Source organism: Pelodiscus sinensis, chromosome 5 (genome assembly GCF_049634645.1).
Source record: "Pelodiscus sinensis isolate JC-2024 chromosome 5, ASM4963464v1, whole genome shotgun sequence".
NCBI lineage: Eukaryota > Metazoa > Chordata > Testudines > Trionychidae > Pelodiscus > Pelodiscus sinensis.
In genome coordinates, this window is record NC_134715.1 from 110,439,573 (window position 1) to 110,452,441 (window position 12,869).

Here is a 12,869-nt window from a genome sequence, read left to right on the forward strand (position 1 = left end):
GAGTTATAGCCCATAGCACAGTAAGGCTATGTCTACACTGCAGAGCTATTTCGGTATACCAGAAGTATCCTAAAATAGCTATTCCGTGTCTTTTGAGTGTGCCTGTTATTTTGAAATAAAACGGGGCTCTCTATAACAAGGGTTAAAGGATGTTTCAGAATAGTGCTTTATTTTGAAATTACCTCAAAATAAGCTACACAATTTGCATAGTGCAAATTGTGTAGCTTATTTGGAGGTAAGGGTGCAGTGTAGATGCACCCTAATAGACACTGAGATCAGCTCAGTTCTGAGAAGGCCCAGTCAAAGGATGAGCAACTGCACAGCACCCGGGTACACAGCCCCAGTATGGGACCAGAGCCCCAAATAAATCTGTCTTACTCCATATAAAGTGTTATATGGAGCAAGCTCATAAACTGCTTGCCCCTTTATCAATGAAAGAGAGACTTGCATAGCTGTCTCCTGCCCCCAAAACAATTATTTACACCTGGTGTATTAACAATCCATCTTAGACTGAGGCAGGGACACTTGGCAAGGGGCCCAGTCCAGAGACATGGAGGGTGGCTGGCTCAGGGTTTGGTGATTTGAGCCAGCCTGGGATTTGAGGTTAGGGAGGGGGGTCTAGGGCCAGAAGCCTGCCTGGGGTATGGGGTAGTGATTGGGGGCCAGGGCCAAGGGTTAGGGGCCTTAGCCAGGGCCAGATGGATGAGGTCACGCAGCCTCCTCCATGCTGGTACTCCCTGGGTCCAGCCCAGGAGTCCTTACAGGCTCTCCTGTTGGTACTCAGTGAGGGGCAAAAGGAAAGTCCCCCACTGGCACCCCCTGGGCCCAGCCTGGGGGGGGGGGAGGGTCAGAATTGTAGGGGGGACTGTACAGGCCTTTGCCAGAGGAGTGGTGGGAAGAAATGGAAGAGTGTGCAGGTTGGGCATCAGTGACCATGCTGGGCATCCCAGCAGTGCAGGCTGGGGTGTGTGTGGCACCAGTGATCCTGTGGGGAGGTGAGCAGGGGTGTGCTGGCTGGCCCCAGTGATGCTCTTGTGGGGAAAGTCTCACAGCAGTGGGGTTAGGGTGAGGAAGGGTTCTATGCGGGGAGAACACTTAACAGTGGCAAGCAGGATGCCAGAACCCCATCCCAAACTGGCTACTTCCAGTGATCACTCTGCAGTATAGCTCTCCCCTGCTCTCACTGCCTCCATTGGTAAGTATAAGGATTGTGTCCCTCCTACCTCCCTTTCCATGTTATGGAAAACTATCAAATTCCAGGCACATCTCATTGTCCTGGCACAGTCAAACCCTGACTTTGCTTTAAGTTAGGCTAAGAGGAATCTGCATACCACATTTGGTGGTCCCAACTCTTACCCTTTAGGAGAAGTTCTTTAACAAATCAGCTCACAGACAGAAACCTCTTTTATGTATTTTATCTATCTAAAAATATAGATATAAATAATATTTGTCAACAATTCCAAAATTTAAGAGCTGACCTATATAAGGAATGAAAATTGAATAGTTTACTTAATGCCACTCTGAAGATCTAACACGTTGTTTGTTATGAAAGCAGATCATACTAGTCTTTGTCAGCTCAATAAAATCATTGTTTGTTTTAAATTAAATCATTAAATAATCCCGTTTTCTGAACTGCTTACAGCACTGTGCAATTATTCTAACATTAAATTCCTAATCATTCTTCAAAATATCATCACTGTTGATTTTCTTCATCATCCTTAAGACATTTCAACATTCTTAAGACAGCCTATGATAAATTAAAAGGCCCGTTTTAATTAAATAAGTGTATACATTCTTTCATCAAAGTAGCTTATTCACAAAATATTAATTTAATAAAAATGAAATTTCATATCCGTGGATATTTCTAAAGTTTGGATGGCATTACTGTATATGTGTGTTGTTTTTCATCATTACAACTTAATTAATTTTAGATTTTGGCACACTCCTGCCATATTTTGCAACATTTTTGTTTAGGTAAGTATTGAATTTCATCATAAATCTTATTTATTATTGACTGTGGACAGATTTTTGTAAAATGATGAAAAAATACCACTGTATTAAAATATTACTACTTGTTCCCAAGTTGTTCATGATTTTGGTGAACTTAAAACAAGCCTAAAAATTATATAGTGCTATGGTTTTGCAATACAGCCAACTACTCTGACAATGGGAAATCTAGGCATTGAAAAAAATGCAGGATCAATCCAAAAATATGTATTGCACAAATAAGAAATAACTATTGCTTTATGTGTTGAAAAAGCAGAACAGGTGAAACTCCCAACAATGTGGCTTTGAAGATTGTCAATTGGACAGGATATTTTCAACTTAAAGGACAAAAATAATTTCCATGATGACCTCTATCATATATTCTTTATACACTTAAAATTCCCACTTACTTCAATGGAAATTTTTTCAGTGCACAAGAAATGCATCATAGCCCCTGTAAAAGGAAAGCTCCAGTGAATATGATAAATGTTCAGGGAAAAAAAAAGGTTAGTACTAATCACAAGTGTTCATTAATAATGTGGTAACCCAGGTTTACTATTATTATTGCCCGTGCAGGTAGCTATTTATAGAAATGGTTAGAGAGACAAGGTGGGTGAGATGATATATTTTATTGGAGAGCTTCCATTGGTGAGCAAGACAAGCTTTGGACCCACACAGTGCTCTTCAAGTCCGAAAAAGGTACTTCCAGAGTCACAGCAAAATGCAAGATACAACAGATTGTTTTGCATAAGACTTTAGCACATATGGTTAGGGACTGTTAAATGTAGAGTGGCCTGTTAACACCTTTACAGTCACAGGAGAAAACGAGGGGGTTAATGGGTTACAAATTGTTAAACTATAAATCCAGTTCTCAGTTCAGTCCATAATTTTTGGTGTCTATCTGAAGCTTTGTCTACACTTGAAATTGATCAACAAAGCCTTTGTTGTTCATTGGTTCTTAAAACCTGCCCACCCCCAAATGACAAAAGTTTTACTGCAGCAAGTGCAAGTGTGAATGCAATGAAGCAAAAGTTGCACATAGGGCCTGGAAGTATTTTGTAGGCAAACGTGTGGATAAAGAGTTTTCACTGTTGCCTCTAGCTGGGGAATTGCTCAACCCCCTCTTTGCCCCAAGTCCCGCCCCCACTCCACCACTTCCTCCAAGTCCCACCCTGCCTTTTCCATCTCCTTTCTTAAGTGTGCCCTGTCTCTGCTCCTTCCCCACAATAATTTCACAGACTAAAGCAATGTTCTTGGATATGCTACATGCTCTATATTCAGTGGTTCCCAACTTTTTGGGGCTGCCAGCCACCCGGGGCGGGGCCACTCATACACCGCATGCCCAGTGCCAATGCCACCCATGCGCCACACTCCTGGGGCCGGCACCACTCCTGTGCCATGCACCCGGGGCTGGCGCCACTCCTGTGCTGTGCGCCCGGGAGCGGGGCTGCCCATACGCTACGCGCCCAGGGTCAGGAGAGCCCATGCGCTGCATGCTCGGGGCCAGCGCCACGCCTGTGCCGCGCATTCAGGAGCCGGCAGCGCCTATGCGCTGCACATCTAGGGCTAGCGCTGCTCCTGTGCAGCGCGCCCAGGAGTGGGGATGCCTATACGCCGCTTCCGGGACTGGCACAGCCCATGCTCCACGTGCCCAGGGCTGGCGCTGCCCCTGTGCCACGTGCCCGGGGGCGGGGCCAGCCCCGATCACTCGGCGGGCGCACAGAAATGCCTGGCGGGTGCCATGGCGCCCGTGGACACTGCGTTGGGGACCACTGCAAATTTGCACTCACAGCTTTTGGAGCAGAGAATGCAAAAAAGAGATGCCCAGTTCCTTCCCTGGGCTGCAGCTGGGGTGGTACAGCTGGATATCCTGATTTACAGAGGGCAAATTAAAAACACAATCTAACCCACATAGCTTAGGAAGATGCTATTTAATCATTCTAAATCTTAATTGGCTTTGTCTAGCCTGGTTTTGTTTTATAATTAATGTAAAGGCATTATTTAAATATAAAACATCATCAAAGAGTTGAAAGTACTTGGAGTTGGCAGCTCAATGCAAATCTGCTGAAGTATAACTAGAGTTTAAAACCTGATCTAACTTGAACATTATACATATACAAACTGTTGAACTCAAGTTAGAATTCTCCTGTGTGTATTAAATTACAGTGCAACCCTGAGCTGACCCTTTTGAGGAAAACAATACATATAATAGTGTATTTGAAACAAAGAATGTGCTATAAGCATGCATGCATTTGAACTGCATGATGGGAGAAGATGGGAAGAGAGGTAATGTAAAGGCAATTAAAAGGTGAACAGGGCATCTTTGAAAGTCTAAAACAGAACATTTTAAAGAAAGGCATTGTATAAAAATGTGATCTGATCTACCCAATTGCTACATTCTCTGCTCCAAAAGCTGTTAGTGCAAATTATGGAGCATGTAGTTTATCCAACAACATTTGCTTTAGTCTGTCTGAGATTCTTGACTCTTTCCTTACTGAAAAGCTTCAGAGGGGTAGCTACTCTTTAAAATGCTACCATATTATTTGTTGTTGTTTAAGTTTATTCTTGATGAAAGATAGTTTCAATATGTTGCATTGCTCTGCAGAAGAATCCCTGGCTAGCTAGGAGGCTTGATTTTTGCCCTTAACTTTGCCATCACCAATAGTAAGAATATAATGATCTCACTAAATCCGCACACTATTTCTTTCCTAAATATTTTTTGTAATTTTTCTCTTTAGAGTTTCAACAAACCATTCTCTCCCCCACAGGATTGCAACAACACTGATGTTTTCCTCTATGGGATTGTTACTCCAGAGCAGAGGAGGGGGAACCTTTTTTGGGTCAGTGACCACTGACCCACAGAAAAAGCATTCGGGCCCGTACAAAAAGTGAGACTCAGACAAAACAAAACAAAACCACCTCACTGACATGGCCCTTACACTCCAGAGCTAGTACATTTTGTGGGAGGGGGAAAAAAGCCTCCAGACAGTGCTTTACTGTGCAAGCCAGGAGATGGGGAGCAGCAGGCAGCACGTCAAGCTACTTCCTCCCACGCCAGGCAGAGTCTCTGGACTGGATCCAGCTCTAGCTTGCCTGACTCAAGCCTGCGAGACTCAGGCTCCTCCCCACACAGCAAAGAGCTGATGCTGGCACTCCAGTCCCATGGGGGTCGAGGGGCACTGTGGAGGGCATGGAGCTGGAGTGCCAGCATGGGCTCCCCAATGTTGGGGGGGCGGGCAACCTTGAGCATTGGATCTGCCCCCTAGGCCTTAGATTCCCACCCCCACTCCCACCTTCATATACACTGAAGTACATCTGAGGGCAACTTTCAGTGTAATATTTTACAGTTTTTTGGGGTTGTTGGTTTTTTTTTTTGCTTGTGTGTGTTTATTTTGTGTGTGAAAGAGAGGGAGGGAGATGAGGTTTTATGCAGCTTTGCATCTACTCTTGACAACAAGCATGTAAGTAGTTTTAAATAAATTAATAATTATTAAATTTATATATGCCCTTCATCCTGAGGCACTTTAATATAAACAATATCATCACTGCAACCACCACTGAAATATAGAGATCTTTTTATCCTTTAGGGCACATCTACACAGCAGGGCTAAAGCCAAAATAAGCTACGCAACATGAGCTACGTCAATTGTTTTCCTATTGCATGATCCTCATCCCTCCACTCTTCTGTATATCCCTCTCAGGCTATGTCTACACTACAGAGTTTTTTGGAAAAACAACCGTTTTTCCAAAAAATGTCAATTATGTCCACACTGCAATTGCGTTCTATCGAAAATAATTCAAAAGAACAGAGGGGTTTCTCCGACAGCAGTAATCCTCTTTCTACAAGGAAAAACACCTTTTCTGAAAGAGCTCTTTTGGGAAAAGGCATGTGTGAATGGAGAAAAGAGGTTTTCTTTTGAAAGAAGAGGCCTCCAAGAAATAACACAGGTGCCCCGGTGGCCACTCTGTCCAAAGTAATCACAACTCTATAGTTCCTGTCTCCTGGCCCCCCTTAAAGCTTCAGACACCCTGGACAAGCCTTGCGGCAGGAAGCTGGCCCTGGAGCAGCACTCTGACCATGCGGCTCTCCCTGCCACGGGACTGCTCACCCATGGTGCAGCATGTTGCTTTATCCCTCTGAGAAAGATCCCACGTGCTTCTTTTAAACATAACAAAAGGGCAAACAAGATCTTCCACAATTTATTGGGAATGAAATAAAAAGAAATCAGCGTATTGAAGCAAAACCATGGAGTATGTCCCTGGAAACTTTAATGAATGTAGCACTAGCATAGATACAGAAGTCGAGTGTTATACTACATGGTTACCCTTACTTGAGCTAGGATAACTGGAGAGACGTACCTCAAGTGTAATCAACTTCAGTTAACTTTGCAGTGAAAGATGCATCCTAAGTCTCCAAGGGCTGGTGGGATATGTGGAGAAAAATTTGTCCATGCAATATGGTAAGAATAAATAGGTTATGAATACTTTGTGTTGCATCTGAACTGAATTGCTTTGTTTTCTGATGCTCCATGAATTCCTCAAGAGTGTGAATGAAAAATGGCTGTACAATTAAGAGATTTTCTTAGGTCCAGTGTATCATCCTTATATGAGATTTTCTCTCCTCTGCCTTGTTACTCCTTATAATGGGGCTACTCAACATACAGTTTGCAGTCCGTGGTGAGGTTTGGGTTTACGTAGGGCTGAACACGCAGCTTGTGGGTGGCATTCTTTGAACATGGCCTCCACTGGGAACACGCTCTATAATGGCAAGGCGGAGTGAGCATTGAAAGACGCAAGCGGACGGACTGGCTGGAACAGACAGGTACTGGGTGTCCGCATTTCTAGCCCCTAAGGAGGAGCTGAGAGTGCTGGGACATTGTGGGAAGTGCTTTGTATTCATGCCTGTCAGTGTGAAAGAAGCTATTTGAATATATTTTCATATATATTTGCATGTATATGCAACCACACTTAAGTTGCAGCCCAGCATGTGCTGTGAGTATCATTGTGGCCCCCGGGGCTTCCGAAGTTGAGTAGCCCTGCCTTATAACATTCATTCTCTTAACGTTTGAAAGGCAAAACTACTTAAACAGACTTTTTGAAGAATACTGTGTACTGTAATTGGTTTTGCATGTGGGATGTTTTTTAAAGAGCAGCTTTGCTGAGTAGTAGAGCTCGGGGGAAATTGTAAAATCGGTGAAAAATACTGTTGAATATAGAAAGGATTCCCCCCCAAAGTAATCATTGACATATTTGTTCAAAATAACATTTAAATCATTGCTGTAGTGTGAGAGAAGTAGGTATAATAGTACCGTCACAGAAAAATACAACGTATTTTATAGTAATGGTCTAAATAAGGGATGTAAAATCCTGTTTAACTAGTTAAAATTAAGGTTAACCAATTACACAGGAGGGATTGTTCCAGCCTATTGGGCTGGAGCATTCTCTTTGGTCCTATGGCTGGACTGGAGTGGCCCCCGTGCTGCAGGCAGGAGCTGCTCCAGCCCAGCTGCTTCCAACCCTGCAATGCTTCCAACCTTGCCAGCTCCCAGCTTGTGTGGGCTAGGAGCCAGCAGCCTCTTACAACGTTGATAGGGGAGAAGGCTGCTGGCTAGATCCATAACCCTCCCCCTGCTGCCACTTCTGTGCCACACAATGCTGCTGACTCCCAGCCTACAAGCCCACATGGGTTGGGAGCCGGCAGCCCTCCCCCACTCCATCAATGACGCTCTTCCCCACACACATGAGGTGGCAGGCAGGGGACTGCTCCTGGGTAATAGTTAACCATTACCGAGTAAGCATCACCCACTAAGAATGTGCTTACCAGGTAAGGTCCCTAGAAAAACTGTTTGCAGCAGTTACATAGGCTATGTCTACACTGCCTCCTCTTGTGCAAAAAAATATGCAAATGAGGTGAAGCATGGAATATGGTTGTGCCTCATTTGCAATAATTAATGAGGCTCCGTTTTTGCGCAAGAGGCTTTTGTGCAAAAAGGAGCCATCTAGATGGTTCCTTTTTGTGCAAAACCCCCCTCTTGCGCAAGAGCCATTCTTCCTGAAAAAAAGAGGAGGAATGGCTTTTGTGCAAGTCTCTTGAGCAAAAACGGAGCCTCATTAATTATGCAAATGAGGCACAACGATATTCCACACTTTGCCTCATTTGCATATTTTTTGCACAAGAGGAGGCAGTATAGCCATAGCCTTAGAGTATTGTAGGGGGATTTGGGTTGCTTGCTTTGTTTTTTTAAAGCCTGCCAAATTTGTCAGCAAAGCAACACTTCAGAGTCTGTACTACATCAGGCAGCAAAATAAAAGACCCAAACCTAGAAGTTCCACCCTAAATTTGATAAGACTGTACTTTGGAAAACAATTGACTACATCTTGGGGCTAAGATGGACAACTGTGTTTTTGTAATTAGGTTGCAACACCTACATCTGTTCTGGTTACAACAAACACAGCTGTGGACAGCAAGCAGTTTTTCTCACAATACACTCTCGTGTCAATTGTGTTTATATTCCACACCTACTATTTTGCTAAATCACATTATGCGCTGTGAAAATCTGAGCAGTTATCCTATACTGTTTCAGAGAATATGCATACAGAGCCATACCAAAAATAGTGAGGCAATGAGCTCAGAAATATCCTACTGCTAAGAGTTGGGAAGCAGAATGATCAACCAACTTAGTTACACAAACCTGGGTCAGGGTGCAGCCTGCACTCCTATGCTATGAAATGATCAGAAGAAAATGACCATGTGGCAAAACAGGCAACTGGCAAAAGTGAAATACTTAAATGTCACAGTTACTAACTGGAGAGACAAAGTGAGTGAGGTAATATCCTTCATTGGAATAACTTCTGTTAGTGAGGCAGACAAGCTTTTGAGCTTACACTGAGCTCTTCTTCAGGTCTGGGAAACACACTCAAGGTGTCCAATAAAAGATATTACCTCACCCATCTTGTGTCTTTAATATCCTGGGACCAACACAGCTACACAAAACTGCATACAGTTTAATTGTGAGTTAATCCTGCTGTGTCAATGTAAGCCCTTTTGCTGACTGGTTACAAACTTGGTTAAGCAATATAATGCAGATAGAACAGAAACTGAAATTTACTTCACACTGAGATGAATGAGTTTGATGCAGGACTAAAATTCACACATTTACTGTTTCTGTTTGGCTGGGGACATTTTTCTTTGGACCAGGATAACAAGAAAACAAGCTCTAGAACAATCACCTCAACATTGAAAACAATTTTTTCCCTATCATCACAAAGTGCATCAATCACTGCTTTGACATCCTGTTTGGTCACCCTTTTTATAGGCTACTGACCTTATGAACAAAAGCAGTCAAGGACACAGGAAAGAGAAAGGAATGGATAGTGTGCTAAACATAAAAAATTACAGAGATCAAGGGAGAAAGAGGAGGGAGCTGACCAGTTCCTTGGCAACTGAGCTGAATTCAATGGTATTTTAGCTGGATTCCTATATATGAATTAAGAACAAAGGAATCAGGGTCATCAAGTCCAGTCCCCTGCTGACATAGGCAATCTCATCATATAGTTCTGTTCATAAACATATTTACATAGACACACAATTATCCAGACATTCTCTTTTTGGTTATTTTCTGTCCATTGTATTATTTTTTATTTGCACAGTACCGTATTTTCCGGCGTATAGGGCGACTAAGACGACCCCCTATCTTTTTAATTAAAAGATAGGGTTTCATCTTATACCCCAGCGCCCCTCCGCCTCCTTTGCTCCCGGTGTCCCTGGTCTGCTGGAGATGGTCCCCAGCAGACCAGAGGCACCGGGAGCAAAGCCGCCAGGAGCGCCTGGGCTGCCCCCTCCCCCCCCGCCGGAGCCCCTCCGCGGCTTTGAAAGCCTCGGGGGAAGCCGGCGGCGGGGCATCCCAGGCGCGCCTGGGATGCCCCGCCGCCGGCTTCCCCCGAGGCTTTCAAAGCCGCGGAGGGGCTCCGGCGGGGGGGCAGCCCATGCGCGCCTGGGATGCCCCGCCGCCGGCTTCCCCCGAGGCTTTCAAAGCCGCGGAGGGGCTCCGGCGGGGGGGCAGCCCATGCGCGCCTGGGATGCCCCCCCGCCGGCTTCCCCCGAGGCTTTCAAAGCCGCGGAGGGGCTCCGGCGGGGGCGCAGCCCAGGCGCGCCTGGGATGCCCCCCCGCTGGCTTCCCCCGAGGCTTTCAAAGCCGCGGAGGGGCTCCAGCGGGGGGGGCAGCCCATGCGCGCCTGGGATGCCCCCCCGCCGGCTTCCCCCGAGGCTTTCAAAGCCGCGGAGGGGCTCCGGCGGGGGGGCAGCCCAGGCGCGCCTGGGATGCCCCGCCGCCGGCTTCCCCCGAGGCTTTCAAAGCCGTGGAGGGGCTCCGGCGGCGGGGCATCCGGTGTACAAGACGACCCCCGATTTTTGGGGGATGTTTTTTAACATCAGAGGTCGTCTTGTACGCCGGAATATACGGTAGTATTGCCAACTGTATCCCTTCAAAAATCAGACATAAATCTCAACTTCAATTTAACAATCATGAGATTAGATTTGATTTCAAACATTTCTTCTTTGTCTGTTTTCTGATATTTTTTTAAACACTCAGGGAACAATTGCCCCTATTTGTGTGCGCCCATTTCAGGAAACCACTCAAAACGTACCAAAAAAAAAAGTAGAAAAGAGTCACAAAGTTAAATGTGGGCTGATTAGACACCATGATTACAATGCTAATGAAAAGTACACTGTGAAGGCACTTTTTGTCCATGTGCAGTTTCTATAGATATTACTTTCTGGTCATGGTAAACAGCACTTAGGTTTATTTTGTAAATGAATAATGAACACTAGAAAATACCACAAGTCTATCACCAATTCCAGAGGAAATTTACCCCACTGCAAACTTCCAAAATCTGTTGCCTCTCAACTGGTCAACAATGTAAACAAAGTGAAGCAAGAAACTTTGAACTGGGAACTGCAATAGCAAGAGAATAGCATGTGTGTACTTTATGGTGTAAGACAAGTAAACTGAAAGAACAGCATTTTTAATTAGATAAAATGAAAAGAAGGAGTGTCTCCGAAAATCAATAAAAGCCTAAAGTCCAATGGAGTGCCTGTGAAAATGTTTATAAGCCTTTGCATTAGCAAGTGATTTAGGAGTCTGAGGAAAGATAATTTTGAAGTAGTGTATTGGCTGCAGAGCATTTACTTTTTCTGCCAAGAAAGAGGAATTAATAGGAACATTTTCTCCCACCAAAAACCAACCCATTAATCCACTTATATCAGGTTTGGGCAGAGCCATCCAGTCCATAAGACAATTTGAGGCAGCCACCCCAGGAGCCCCCACCGGCCACTTCAATTGTCTTGTGGATGGGGCCCAGTGTAGCATGGGATATTAGCTGGGGGCCTAGTGCAGGGTGGCAGCAGCAGCTGTCCTCCCCTCCACTCACTATGGTGGTGGAAGCAGGAGAGACACAGCAGCCTGCTCCACTCCATCCCACACTGCCACCCTCTCCCAGCCTGCTATACTCAATTTTACCGTGTCAGTGCAAAGCAGAGCGATGCAGCCCAGCCCTGGCCGTAAGGTCAGGTGAAATGGAGGGCAGCAGAGAGGAGCAGACTGCCTGGTCACTTCGGCTCCCATCGCCGTGGTAAGTGTGGAAGAAAGGGGCTGACCCCTGCTGCTACCCCACACTAGGCACCCTAGTTAACACCCTGGTTGCTTGCGGGAGGGGGTTTTAAGCAAGAGGGCAGAGTAAGGGCTTAATAAAAAAAGGTGGGATATGCTGATGTCAAAGAGAAGGGGGAAGTTAGAAATTTGAAGCTGTAGGAAGGGCCAGATACCGGCATATAGATTTGGTTTGGGTTTTGGATTTTTTATTTTCCAGAAATAATGAAGGCCAAAAGCAGAAGAGCTGATAGGGAAAAATTGTCCAGTAGATTGTTCTTCCAACAGCATAGTTTAGGAACCTCTGTTTCCGTCACACTCTCAGTTATGATGTTCTCTTTTCCATTTAAAAATATGTAGAGAGGAAAAAACGGTTACTTACCTCTGTAACTGTTGTTCTTCGAGATGTGTTGCTCATGTCCATTCCATGTATGGGGGAATACATCACGTGCATGCGTCATTGGAAGTTTTTCTCTTAGCAGTACCCATTGGGCCAGCAGGGGAGCCCCTAGAGTGGCGCTGCTATATTGACTAATACGTACCCCTGCTGGCCCTCCACCCTCTTGGTTCCTCCATATTGGACTACTCTGAATAGGGGGAGGAGGGCGGGATTTGGAATGGACATGAGCAACACATCTCGAAGAACAGTTACAAAGGTATGTGTGAGGCAGTGTGGTCACAGATGACCCCTTGGGGGGTACCTCTCGGGGTGCCGACACGGCCACTGACACTCGCTTTCCTGTTCTCTGGGGCTCCACCCAACCCGGTCCTGCTGGGCCAGCTCTGCTGGTCTCCCCCAGCCAAGGCCCTGAGCTGAGGTCCCTGCCCCCACCAAGAAGCAGTACAGACACTGAACCACTTCAGGTCCAAGGGAGTGCAGTTTAGAGCCCAACCTCCTGAGGTAGCACCAGATGGGATCAAACCCCAAAGAATTAGGTAAGCCACCTTTAACAATAAAAGGGGGAATGTGCACACTGGTTGCCCCCTTCTCCAAGGTAATAATTATTTACACTGGGTTTGATAGAAAATAAAAATGATTTTAAGTGGAAGCAGTAGGATTTAAGTAGTAAAAAGTGAGAATAGGCAGAGCAAAGTAAGTTACAAATCAAAAGAGACAAAAACTCTTGGCTAATTCTACACTGAAACCTCAGTACAAACTCTTCAAAAACTCACCCTAAAACCTCTTTTCCAGCTGCCAGTTTAAACCAGGGCTCTCTTTACCACCGTAGGGTCCTC